Raw genomic sequence first — 12,607 nt, 5'->3', positions numbered from 1 at the left:
CCATAACTTATTGGCACATCAAAGATGGGACCCGATTCTTGGGGATGGTGTCATATAATCAGTCATGTGGTCAGAGGGGCGTTTTGCTTGCAAAAGTCTGATTTAGGGACAATGCAGCGACCTCAAAAGAGAACTCCATGATATACTCTGATCGGAACAACATCGTAAGAAACCATCTGGACTTAAGGAGTTCCCACAGGCCTACTTATTGGAGAAACTCGTGAGTGAGGGTCCTGTGTTTAAGTCCTTTGTTTTTAAGAACTGTTTGCTGTTTTATTTTTCTTTTGTATGTCTTGTTTTTGTAATTCTGGCACTGTGTAATCTTTGTCTTTTTGTTATTAAAATATTCATAATCCAAGTCTGTCTTTGGGCTCTAGTATCGATATCCACAAACCCTAAGAGAGGATAACACGTTACCATATTGTTATTAAGTTTTACAGGATATATATATATATGTTAGTTGCCTGGGGTGGGTTGATATATATATATAGAGATAAAGGTTCTAATTCGGATTTCTCACGAATCCGGTATCAAAATCGTGAGTGGTGGCAGACTACCTGGGGGGATACAGGCAGGATTTGGGGGTTAATTTGGTATAGCTTATGCCTTGTTAAGGGGTCAAGTTAGTAAATCCAGAGGCCTGGTGCTATTAACCCCTTCATGCCCACGCCCTCCACACAGTCACGGCTTGGCAAGTAGTCCTGACCGTGACAAACTTGGTGGCAGCTAGGTGGGATATCTAGAGTTTTTTAGTGCTATTTATATTGCCCGGTTTGGTGATTTTAGTACCAGAAGAAATTACATGGGTTTTGTGTAATTTCCCAAAGACATTACTCAGTGCCTAATTACAGACATACAGTTCAAAACAGTTCGTTCCTCTCCCTTTTATTTTTCTCTACCATACTGCATTATGGAGGCATATCGACGACAGCCAAAAGAATCTCTGGAGCTGGTTTGTCAAGAAAGGAATATACAAATTTTTGGCAAAAGCAAAGAGCAGCTGATTTTGGATCTCCTGGAATATGATAAACTCTGTGCAGAGCAGGCCATTGGAGCAGATGTGATTTTGGAAGAGCCTGTGGATCAAGGATGTTTTCCTGATAAAGTTAACGCCTTGAGTGTAATGGACTCTGAGTTACAAGTGGCACTAAAAGATCTGGGGAGCGTGGATCCTCAGCTAAAGTTCAACCTGATTCTGCAGTACAAGGAGAGAGAGAGGGAGGCTGCGGAAAGAGAGAGAGAGAGGGAGGCTGTGGAAAGAGAGAGAGAGAGGGAGGCTGCTGAGAGAGCTGCGGAGCGGGCAGCTGCTGAACGAGAAGCTGAGCGGAGGTACCAGCTGGAACTTCTACGGTTAAAGCAATATAGTCCGTCTCCCCAAAGCATAGTTAACGGAGATGGATATGCTAACCGACCTCGCCTGGAACACTTTCCAATGCTGGAAAAGGACACTGACTTGGATGTGTTTTTGAGAGGATTTGAGAAAGTGTGCCGGCAGTACCAGCTGCCCAAGGAAGAGTGGGGAAAGTATTTAACCCCACGTCTGAAGGGGAAAGCCCTGGATGTGTTTGCTTCCTTACCAATGGAAGTTGATCAGGACTATGAGGCCATAAAATCTGCCTTGTTAAAAAGTTTTAAAATCACCCCTGAATTCTACAGAAAAAAGTTTCGAGAGATGCAGCAAGCTACATCGGACAGTTGCACCGAATATGCGGGACAGCTTCGGACTATTTTCCGGCAATGGACTGGAGGCCTACAAGTTACTACATATGAGGCCCTGGAGGATCTGATGATTTTGGAGCAGTTCTTGAGGACACGAAGTCCGGAGGCCCGAGAGTGGATTCTGGACAGAAAACCTAAAACCACGGCAGAGGCGGCAGATCTGGCTAACGATTATGCCAACAACCGTACTCCAACAACCAAGCGGGTACAAGCATCACAAGGACCATCTACCTGGAAAGGAGCAGCCTACCAGCCACCAACTCCTAAGCCAGCAGGGAGACCATCACCCACACCTTTTCTAGCCAACAGAGCAGGGGCCACATCGGGCCAGGGGGATACCCGCCAGTATTATCGGTGTAACCAGATTGGGCACTTGAGTGCCACCTGCCCTTCTAAGAGACCATCTCCATGGACAAATGGAAATGGAGGTACAGCTGGGGGAGCTGCACTTGTTTTATTTGTGGCTAGACCAAAGGAGGCACAAGGAGACAATTTGCAGTGTGTAACAGTTGGGGAACACCCAGCTGTCTTGTTTGTTTCCAGGTTTCAGGGGAATGAAGAAGAGAACCTACAAAGAGTAACTGTAGGTGGCCTTGTGACTATGGGACTCAGGGATACGGGGGCTGCTTGCACTCTGGTGCGGCCTGAGATGGTAAAGTTGGAGGATCTTATCCCTGGGAAGACCATGTCCATCCATGGAATTGGCGGGGTGCGCCCTGCAGTGCCAGTGGCATGTGTGTACCTTGATTGGGGTGTGGGCAAGGGTTTGCGGGAGGTGGGGATATCCGAGGATATTCCTGTTAATGTTTTGCTGGGCAAGGATCTGGGTCGACTTGTTTGCCAGTATGCACCAGTTGAGGAAACCTGCAAACCTGGAGGGCTGGTAGAGAGCCCTGTCCAACCTAAGGTACTGTCTGAAACTTTGGGAGTAGTGGGTAGCTGGGAGGGAGCCCAGAAGGTAGAGGTATGCCTGTCTGAACCAGCACCCAGGATCCTGTCTCCTGAAGGGATGAAGGGGGATGTGCACCAAGGGACCACACCTAGCGAGCAAGCTCTAGGGGAAAAGTGTGGTTTGACCTTTGGAGGGGCAGAGTTTCAGGAACAGGGAGTCTGTAGTGGCTCTTCTGGTTCAATGCCCCCTGATACGGAAAAGCATAGTGTTACTATGGGTGATCAGGTAGCCAAGGGATTCGGGCATGCTGGGGATACTTCGGCCAAAGTGTCTTCAGAAGTTGTATGCCCAGAAGGTATTATCCCTGAAAAACTAAAGGGGACTGGGGATGTGTGGCCAACCGTGCCTACAGCACCTGAGTATTTAGGTTTGGGTGCAGGAGAAAGTATACATGATATAGGGGTGTCTGCGGATATTCATGTTACTGACTTTCCTCAAAGGGAAAACAAGAGATATATGGAATGTGATGTATCTGTGTGTCAACAGCCAAAACCCTGCTTTCATGCTCCAGAGGAAATGCTTCATTTAACTCTTAAAGTGCTGGAGGTTAAGAAGCAGGAAGGGGGTAGTTTCTCCACGGTGCCTAAGACCCCTAAAGCTGTACAGTCTGGAGATAAGGAGGAGGGGGAGGAAAATTCACATCTTGATATCCCTTTTGTGTGTTCACTGAGTGGGCAGTGTGAGGGGCAGAATATTTCCCCTGTAGCTGTAGTGGCATACCAGCAAGATGCTGGGGCAACAGCTACAGAGGATAATATAGTAAAGGTTGATGAAAAGACAGCTACATTGACCAGTCAGCAAGAAACCCTTAGCCCTGTGAGTGTAGGTGAAGCGCAGAGCCTGGGATCCACACAGGAAGCCCAGGACAATGGACACCCGTTTGCTGTCTTGCTTGGGAATGGGCAGCGTTTAGCTATCCTAAGCAGGGCAGAGAAACAAATGGATGAGGCCTTAAAACATCCGAGTAAGTTATCGCCAAAGGAAGAGGCTTATTCAAGGGTTGGCAGAGAGTGCTTAGCTATGGTGTGTGCTTTGCAGGAGTTACGGCCATGCTTGTATGGTTGTGACTTCACTGTTATAATCTATCACAACCCTTCTCTTCAGGCAGATAGAGTAGATGGGAAGTTTAGCAAGTTGCTCAGATGGAGTCCCGTGCTGACAGTTTGTCTTGTCAGGGGGAGACTAGGATTTAGGCAGACATAGTAGATCAGCGTGTGCTGACCTCCTCTGTCCACCATCTTAAAGGGGGGAAGGTGTCATGATGAACTCATATAACGTAGTGGATGCATGGAAGGGTAACCCAGCAGAGGTGGTTAGTTTCTTTGTTTAGGCATTCAATGAGTTAATCTGAGGTTGATGTAAATGTGTTTTTGTGAATGCCCTCTGTATCTGTTCTGGCTAGAGGTGTCATCTTCCCAAAGGACCCCTGTGGTGATTCATGGCCTAACTGATAAGGACCCTGAGTTATAGGAATTCCATTCCTATCTTAAGTGGAGGGGTTTCCATCACCTATACCCCACCATAACTTATTGGCACATCAAAGATGGGACCCGATTCTTGGGGATGGTGTCATATAATCAGTCATGTGGTCAGAGGGGCGTTTTGCTTGCAAAAGTCTGATTTAGGGACAATGCAGCGACCTCAAAAGAGAACTCCATGATATACTCTGATCGGAACAACATCGTAAGAAACCATCTGGACTTAAGGAGTTCCCACAGGCCTACTTATTGGAGAAACTCGTGAGTGAGGGTCCTGTGTTTAAGTCCTTTGTTTTTAAGAACTGTTTGCTGTTTTATTTTTCTTTTGTATGTCTTGTTTTTGTAATTCTGGCACTGTGTAATCTTTGTCTTTTTGTTATTAAAATATTCATAATCCAAGTCTGTCTTTGGGCTCTAGTATCGATATCCACAAACCCTAAGAGAGGATAACACGTTACCATATTGTTATTAAGTTTTACAGGATATATATATATATGTTAGTTGCCTGGGGTGGGTTGATATATATATATATAGAGATAAAGGTTCTAATTCGGATTTCTCACGAATCCGGTATCAAAATCGTGAGTGGTGGCAGACTACCTGGGGGGATACAGGCAGGATTTGGGGGTTAATTTGGTATAGCTTATGCCTTGTTAAGGGGTCAAGTTAGTAAATCCAGAGGCCTGGTGCTATTAACCCCTTCATGCCCACGCCCTCCACACAGTCACGGCTTGGCAAGTAGTCCTGACCGTGACACAAGGATTCAAGCTTATAGTGTGGATCGCATAGGTCAGATTGTCCACACACCAGAATACACAGGGACTTCGTTATGCAGAAGAATCTTCTCTTGGACACAGGTGAGGATAAAAAAAAATGGGAAAGAATTGGCAAGCTCCAAAGCAACTTGGGTTCAGCCTACAGCAGCTTGCCCAAAGGGCTTTATGGGGAAATAAGCATCTCTCCCCCCTCCCCCTTGATACATTTTCTGTTTGAAAGGATTTAAAACTAGAGGATAGAGCCTCAATTTAGCCAAAAACTGAACAAAAGCATCGTTACACGATAGGGAGGATTTTCTTTTTATTATTCTCTCAAACGCATGAATTTGTATGGGAACACTTCTTTAGGATGTCTGCATGTTTAAGTTGGGATATTATCCAAACAAAACTAAAACAAAGGCTGTATCAAATACCTCCTCTTTGCAGCCATCAGTCTTTTTACTGAACAGACCATTTGATGGTTGTGTATGTGTTTGTGTTTCGCCATGTGACTAGCATTTCTGATAAAAGGTCATCATGGGCACTTTCCACTATCGCTTTATTCCACTATAATTGATGCACTCTGTGGTTGATGGAGCAATGAACACTTAAATCTCATACAAGCCCTTTCAGAGCAAAGTTTGAGACTGAATCCTTTAGGTAGCACCGTCTGTTACTGATCAAAGTTCATGTTCAGAATCTTAACAGCAAAGCAGCAGGCATATAGATCCAGCTCAGAGCAGCAAGATTGTCCACAGTATTTATTTTAAAAGACCAGCAGTGATGTTTTCTAAACAATAGTTATTCTCAGCGACTCGAAGGGATCAACTACATTGTGCATTGGTTTTGTGCTCTGATGTGTTTTTTTTTTTTTTATTATTATATATTTTTTTTTTTTTACATTTCTCCTAGTTGAAAAATTTGCAAACAAAAGGATGAAGAACCTTCAACGATCACTTATTTATAGACAAGGTCCAAAGGACCAGAGTAAAATGCATCAGTTTAATAAGGTAGTTCCGAAGTTGTTTTCCCACAAAAATGTACCTCAAGCTAAGACCAGACGATGTGTCAAGAAAGCTGAAATGTTAATCCAGTGGTAGGGAAAGCTTTTAATACATTTTCTCTTAGGCTCCAATACCACTAGAGGTATTATACAGAAGGTGTCATAATTCTGGTTTCTTCTTCAAATACGAATGTCAATGGAACTTCAGGATGGCTAGCTCACATGGTCCAGGTATGCATCAACGGTCACAGAAGCTATGCTTGTTGACCAAGTTATTTAATGGCCAATACTGTTATGTGGTTAAAAATGGTAGTAACTTTAGTTAGTAAATATCCTAAGATGATGAACTATCAATTTTTCAAGCAAGCCTTTGTGAACACATTGTCTGAAAATAATACAAATCTCATACAATCATACTTATCCTTGTCACACTACTGTCTCTGCTCAGGTCTTGCAGATATTCCGGCTTTTGCAGCTTTCTAGAAAGAGGATGCTTAATCACAGAGCAATTGTTTGGCAGCTTCAAGGCCGTCAAACCTTATACTCATACTGTACACTTATTGTTCTGTTACCTTTAGTCACACATTTTGAAAGGTATGTCCTGATGAATCATTAAGCTCTATTAATTGGGTATTTGTATACCAATTATTATTTATATAGTGACTTCATAGTTTGTAGCGCTGTACAGTAGCCCCTTCCATCTTTGAATATTTAGCTTGGATACAGTCTGTATGTAATACTACAACACAAAACAGTTTTCATTTGAACCAATTACAGCAGAATTAGATCTCCCTCATGTTTGGATCTGAGAAATACAGACTGATAGATTATGGTGGACTAAAGAATGAGCGGCTTTAATTGAGTGAGCAGCTACCTATATAATCAGCCATGGCTCCTAGGAGAAAAATCTGGCAAGCTTGCATATATTCTCCTTTTTAATACACGTCATGGAAATCACTTTGTCATAATATAATGTAAAAATAACCCATAGTGGTTTTATGGCATTGAATAAGCCATTTCTGTTACAGTAAGGTCCCAAATTTGAGAACAATACTTAACATTAGTCGTATACATGTAGAAATTCAAAATGAATTAGATTTCTTCAGTTAACTATGTTCTATTGTTCTTGTTTAACGCTGGAGCTTACAAGACAAAGTTAAGGTTAACCATGAGCTGCATATTTACACATTTTACCCTATAATGTATATTGCTATATAAAACAGCACAGTACATGTATAAAAAGAGAAAAGGTAATAAAATAAGGTGCTCTGTATAAATGTAAAGCTCCAAAGGCCACAATCAGAAACGAAAAAGGATGTTGAATTTGAGCTGCTGTTTTCAACCATGAACTGCAATAAACAAATAAATAATTAGAAGACCATTACCAAAAGTCAATTAGGACCATTAAATATATACATGACTGAAACTGAAATTACTGTTGCAGTTTTCTTGCTTTTACGTCCAGAATGCTATATTTTATTTTATTGGACACTGTCAGGGCTGCCCTACTACTACAATATAAGCAAACTAGGCAGCTGCCTGGGGCACAACCGCAAGATTCTTCTTATGTAAGCAAGCGCATGTAAAAGGTGGCAACGGATAGTCTAGGGCAAGCCTTTCATCCAGCAATGCACAGTCTAAAACATTTTTGAATGCTTCTGGTCTCATATCTCATTAAAGATAGCCTTCATATGTATATACTATTAAACTTTACATACCTGGATCTTATCATGGATGTACTTGAGTTCATCAGAATTTCCAGTGTAAAAACAAGTATTACAGCCAGTGACCTATATGGGTCAAGATCCAGTTGTATGGCATACCTAAAATATTTAAAGGAAAAAAGCGATGACATCAATATGCATGCATACTACCGGATTATGTTTGCTGAACAAATATTAACCCTTTAAGGACAGAGCTGCTTTTTATTTTTTGTACCCCTTCTTAGCAGGGGATCATGCTTAGCTGTAATTTTCTTCTCTCATTTACTGAACCCATACAAGTTGTATATAGTCTTTTTTTCCAGTGCTTTCTTTAGATACCATTATTTTGATCACATAATTTACTAATATATATAATACACACTACACTACACACACACACACACATATATAATATATATTATATATACGTTATGGGGCAGTAAATACTAGAAGTAGAAAATTGCTATTTTCCCAATCTGGTCATACAGCCCCCATATCCTATTTGGGACATCTTTGATGCCAGTGAGTTCTTACCCCCATCAAACCATATATGTTTGAAGACTAGGTATTTTAAATGATGGTGATTCAACTCTTTCCATGCGCATTCTACAACAAGCCATTGTGAAATTTTGTGATAGCATTATTTTGCATGTTTTTTTCACACATATTCAGGTATGAATTTACCACTCCTGGTATATGTCACTGTCAAATTATGTAAAACTAGACATCCCATGTGCCAGTATTTCAAGGCAAAAAGAGGGTCCAACCTAGTACACTAGCAAGGTGTACCCAATAGTCCGGTGCGTGCGTGCCTATATAATACAAAAAGTATACACAGCCCTGTTGAAACATCAGGTTCTTGTGATGTTAAAGAATGAGACAAAGATAAATCCTGTCAGAACTTTTTCCACCTTTTATGTGACCTATAACGTGAACAATTCAATTGCAAAACAAGCTGAAATCTTTGAGGGGAAAAAACAACAATTTAAAAAAAAAACAACTCACAATAACCTGGTTGCATAAGTGCTGAGCCTTCAGGGTACGGTGGATTAAGAATGTGTAATTAAATCTTTGAACGTCATGCATGTACTTAATGATAATAATGATAAAACCAAACATACCTGAGATTATGTAACCAGTAAAAAAAGGAAGGCATGGTTAGCAGAGTAACCCACAGAAGTAAGTTCACAACTGTTATATGCATTTCGAGGTTGTCCGCTGCAGGATCAATTCTTAAATTAGAAATTAGCTTGCCAGCCGTTAAATGCTTTGATGTACTTAAGTCAGAAGAATTTGCAGTCAAAGTAGGGTTCTTATGTGAAGGAACATATTTTGCTTTATTATCAGCATTATCTTTTGTTATCTGTGAAAAAAGGGTTAAAACTAGATTTTATTAAATATGAAAACAGTTTACATGTGAATTCATATTTACTAATACAACTTTTCTTATAGGGTAGTCTTATAGTCAGGCTTTTTCTTTTTTTTTCTAAATTAATATTCAAATTGGGGGGGGTCGTCTTATAAATCGAGCAAATACGGTATATATAAAACATGAATAATACGTTATCAATATACAATGGACACCAAGAAGGGCAGTGTGTCCTGATCTTGAACATGTACTAGCTTGACAGGTGGTTATAACAAACAGTGATTAAAAGCCTGTGTATATTATATTGTGACAAACCCCATTTAGCTGAGGTTCCCAACACTTATTTATACCACACAAAACAAGTTTGAGATGCCCACCATGAACGGACAGCTGCTTCATAAGCTGTCCTACAGTGCGTTCCTCTTGGAAGCATCTAAAGTTTCATTACAGGGGAAAAATCTCCTTTAAAAAATCAAGTCTGATCCTGTCACAAAAGGACAGTCCAGAACTGAAATGCGAGGCAAAGGAAGCCTCTTACGGGGATAACTGTAGGAATTATTCTTCACTAATAATTTGGGCTTTTGTTAAGATCTATGTACAGGTGAAAGCCGTTTTGTTTGTTTATTGTATATTTTCAATTTTCAAATTTGCTCTATTTGTTGTGGTGTGTAGCTATCTTTAATTAAATTCAGGTTTGCGGAAACAAGCACACAGCTAAGATCTTTTACTATATTTTGCGACGTCAGTCACAAAGGGGTTAATACATTGTGTATTTTGGGTACCTGAGGTGGAGCATTTGGAGTGAAGGATGAGCTGCTTTGAATACCGATGTAGCAGAAGCCAAAGACCAAACAAAAATACCCCCCCTTTTTACTACAGACTGAATTTTATGCAGTTGAAAATGTAATAAGTATCCAGTTCTGGCATGAAACCATATGCCTCAGGAACTTGATTTCTGGCTGAAGAAACATGGTAACTAATGAAAGGTGAGGTCAGTATGGAGGACTTTAACCCCTTGATGACAATTGCCGGTCCGGGCACGTCACGGAAAATCAAGTCGTTAACGACAATTGACGTGCCAGGACCAGCACGTCTTTAAACGGGTGCAGAAAGCGATCTACTTTTGCTTTCTGCACCCAAACGGCGTTGCTGTAATGCCTCGACCTCGAGGCATTCAGCAACGCCACGATCGGCACTCGGGGCCATCTCTGGCCCCTCCCCGGGGCGTCAACATCAACCATACATTGTATGGTGGCGGACGCCCGTTTTAAAAGCGTTTAGGAGACGATCAACGATCACCTCCTAAACTTAAATGGTGTCGCTGGAATGCCTCGAACAGGAGGCATCCAGCGACACCAAACACTTACCTCTGGATGGACTGTGACCGCTCCGGAGAGCTTCACCATCCGCAAGATGGCGGCGGCCCGGGAAAAAAAACAAAGACGAAAAAGTTCGCTAGATGGTCTCCAGACCCTCTAGAGAACTCTGGCTCCACTTGCAACCATGCAAGTCAATGGAGCCCAGCTTTCTAATCACAGTGTGATTAGTAAAAATAAATTAAAAAATAAAAAATTAATAATAATTAGAAAAAAATTGTAAAAAAATGATGTCACTATCAGGGGAACCTTCAAATTGAAAAAAAAATGTAAATGTTCTTAAAAAAGGCAAAAAAAATAAAATATATATATAAAAAATATATTTTTGTGAGCAAGTCCTAAAATTAGCATTTTAGCTTAAAACAATTCTCGCATGGAAAGAGTTAAAATACTGGCATATTAAATGCCCATGGGGTGTCTACTTAAAAAAAATGTATGATTTGATGGGGTAAAATGAATTGGCCGGGTTCAACAATGTCCCAAATAACACGGGGGGAAGGATGGCCACACATCTAATTTCCAATTAGAAAAATGCACACATACCAAATGTGGCCTTTTAGTTCCCCCAAAAAATGACAAACCCATGCATGTGGGGTATCACTGTACTCAGGAGATGTTGCTGAACACATATTGGGGTCTCATGTGACATAAACCAGGAGCTGTAAATTTATACATAAAGTAGGTGTGTGGGGGAAAAATACACACAAAAAAATACTACTGCAAACTTTGAAAAAATTCTGGTGGTAAAATGTGTGCATGCAAAGAGTTAAAATACCAGCACTTAAAATACCCTGGGGTGTCTAGTTTTCAAAAATATTTGTTGGGCACACTGAAATGGCCCGGCTCAAAGATGTACCAAATAGGGCATGGGCAGTGGATCCCCAAATGCCAAAATTCAACATTGAAAAATGCGCATGCCCCAAATGTGGCCCTTTTGCCCCCAAACAGCCAGGCAAAATTATTCATGTGGGGTATCGCTGTACCCAGGAGATGTTGCTAAACACATATTGGGGTGTTTTATGATTGTGACATATACCAGAACCTGTTTATTCATACCTGAAGTAAAATGTGTGTGAAAAAACAAATGCAAAAAAAATTACTACAATAAAGTTTGACAAAGGCTGATGGTAGAATTAGTGCTTGGAAAGGGTTAAAATACTAGCATTTGGAATACCCTGGGCTGTCTAGTTTTCAAAAATATATGATTTGATGGGGTAAATTGCGTGGGCCGGCTTCAAATATACCCGAAATGGCACATGGGGGGAAGAATTACCAGATTTGGAAAAAATGGCTTTGAAATAGCAAAACGCTACCTGTACTTATTGCCCCATAATGTGTAGAAAAAAGCAAAAAAACATAAAAACATTGGGTATTTCTAAACTCAGAACAAATAGTAGAATCTATTTAGCAGGTTTTTTCATTACCTTTTATAGATGAGTAAAAGATTTTTCAACTAAAAGTTAGAAACAAATGTCATCCTGAAAAAAACAGTATCTAATGTGTGTGGGTTCAGTAAACGGGGGAAGAAGAAAATTACAGCTAAACACGAGCAGCGCAGAAATGTTAAAACGGCCATTGTCACGAAGGGGTTAATCTACCTGATGTGTACTGGAACACCAAAGTAGCTGGTTCAGCCAGTAGCACAGAGAACCTAAGTTCTTTTCAGAAATTTTATTTTAAAGGGGCAGTTTAATGACCCAGAATGCATATTAAATTACTCTGCAGAATCATTCCATGCATGTAAAGGGACCAAGCAACTATTACACACATTAAAGTGTATATGATGGCTGAAGTGTCCTTTTAAACAATTTGTAGAGGAGTCAACAAGAATGGAGGCCTTATAATGTATCCCTTTAACTGAATACATATCCTGCTCACCAAGTCTTTTTTGTCTATTTGTTTTTTTTCTTTATTACGCATTCATGTATGGTGAGTGGTATACTGTCCCTTTAACTATTCATTACAGACATCGAATCCAATGTTGCCAAAGTTAATCATTTATGTATTCATCTGCAGACAAAAAACTCCCAATATGCAAAAGGTTTGCCTTTTAGATTCTATGTCTAATATGCATTAGTGAATGCCGTCTTTAAAAGCTCTAAATATTACGTTCTCCATCTCCATTATATAATTGGAAGCAAATTTGGAAAAGAGATAATGACCCAGTAAATGAAACCTTGTATAGTTCCAGCTCCTTCTTGTCTTCATGTCATTCTATCTCATTTATGTACATTGTATTTACAGTCTCAGCC

Source organism: Sceloporus occidentalis, unplaced genomic scaffold (genome assembly GCF_023333645.1).
Source record: "Sceloporus occidentalis isolate IW3139 unplaced genomic scaffold, rSceOcc1.0.p SCAF_38, whole genome shotgun sequence".
NCBI classification, from domain to species: domain Eukaryota; kingdom Metazoa; phylum Chordata; class Lepidosauria; order Squamata; family Phrynosomatidae; genus Sceloporus; species Sceloporus occidentalis.
The sequence above is the reverse complement of the archived record's forward strand: the minus strand, read 5'-3'. Positions refer to the sequence as shown.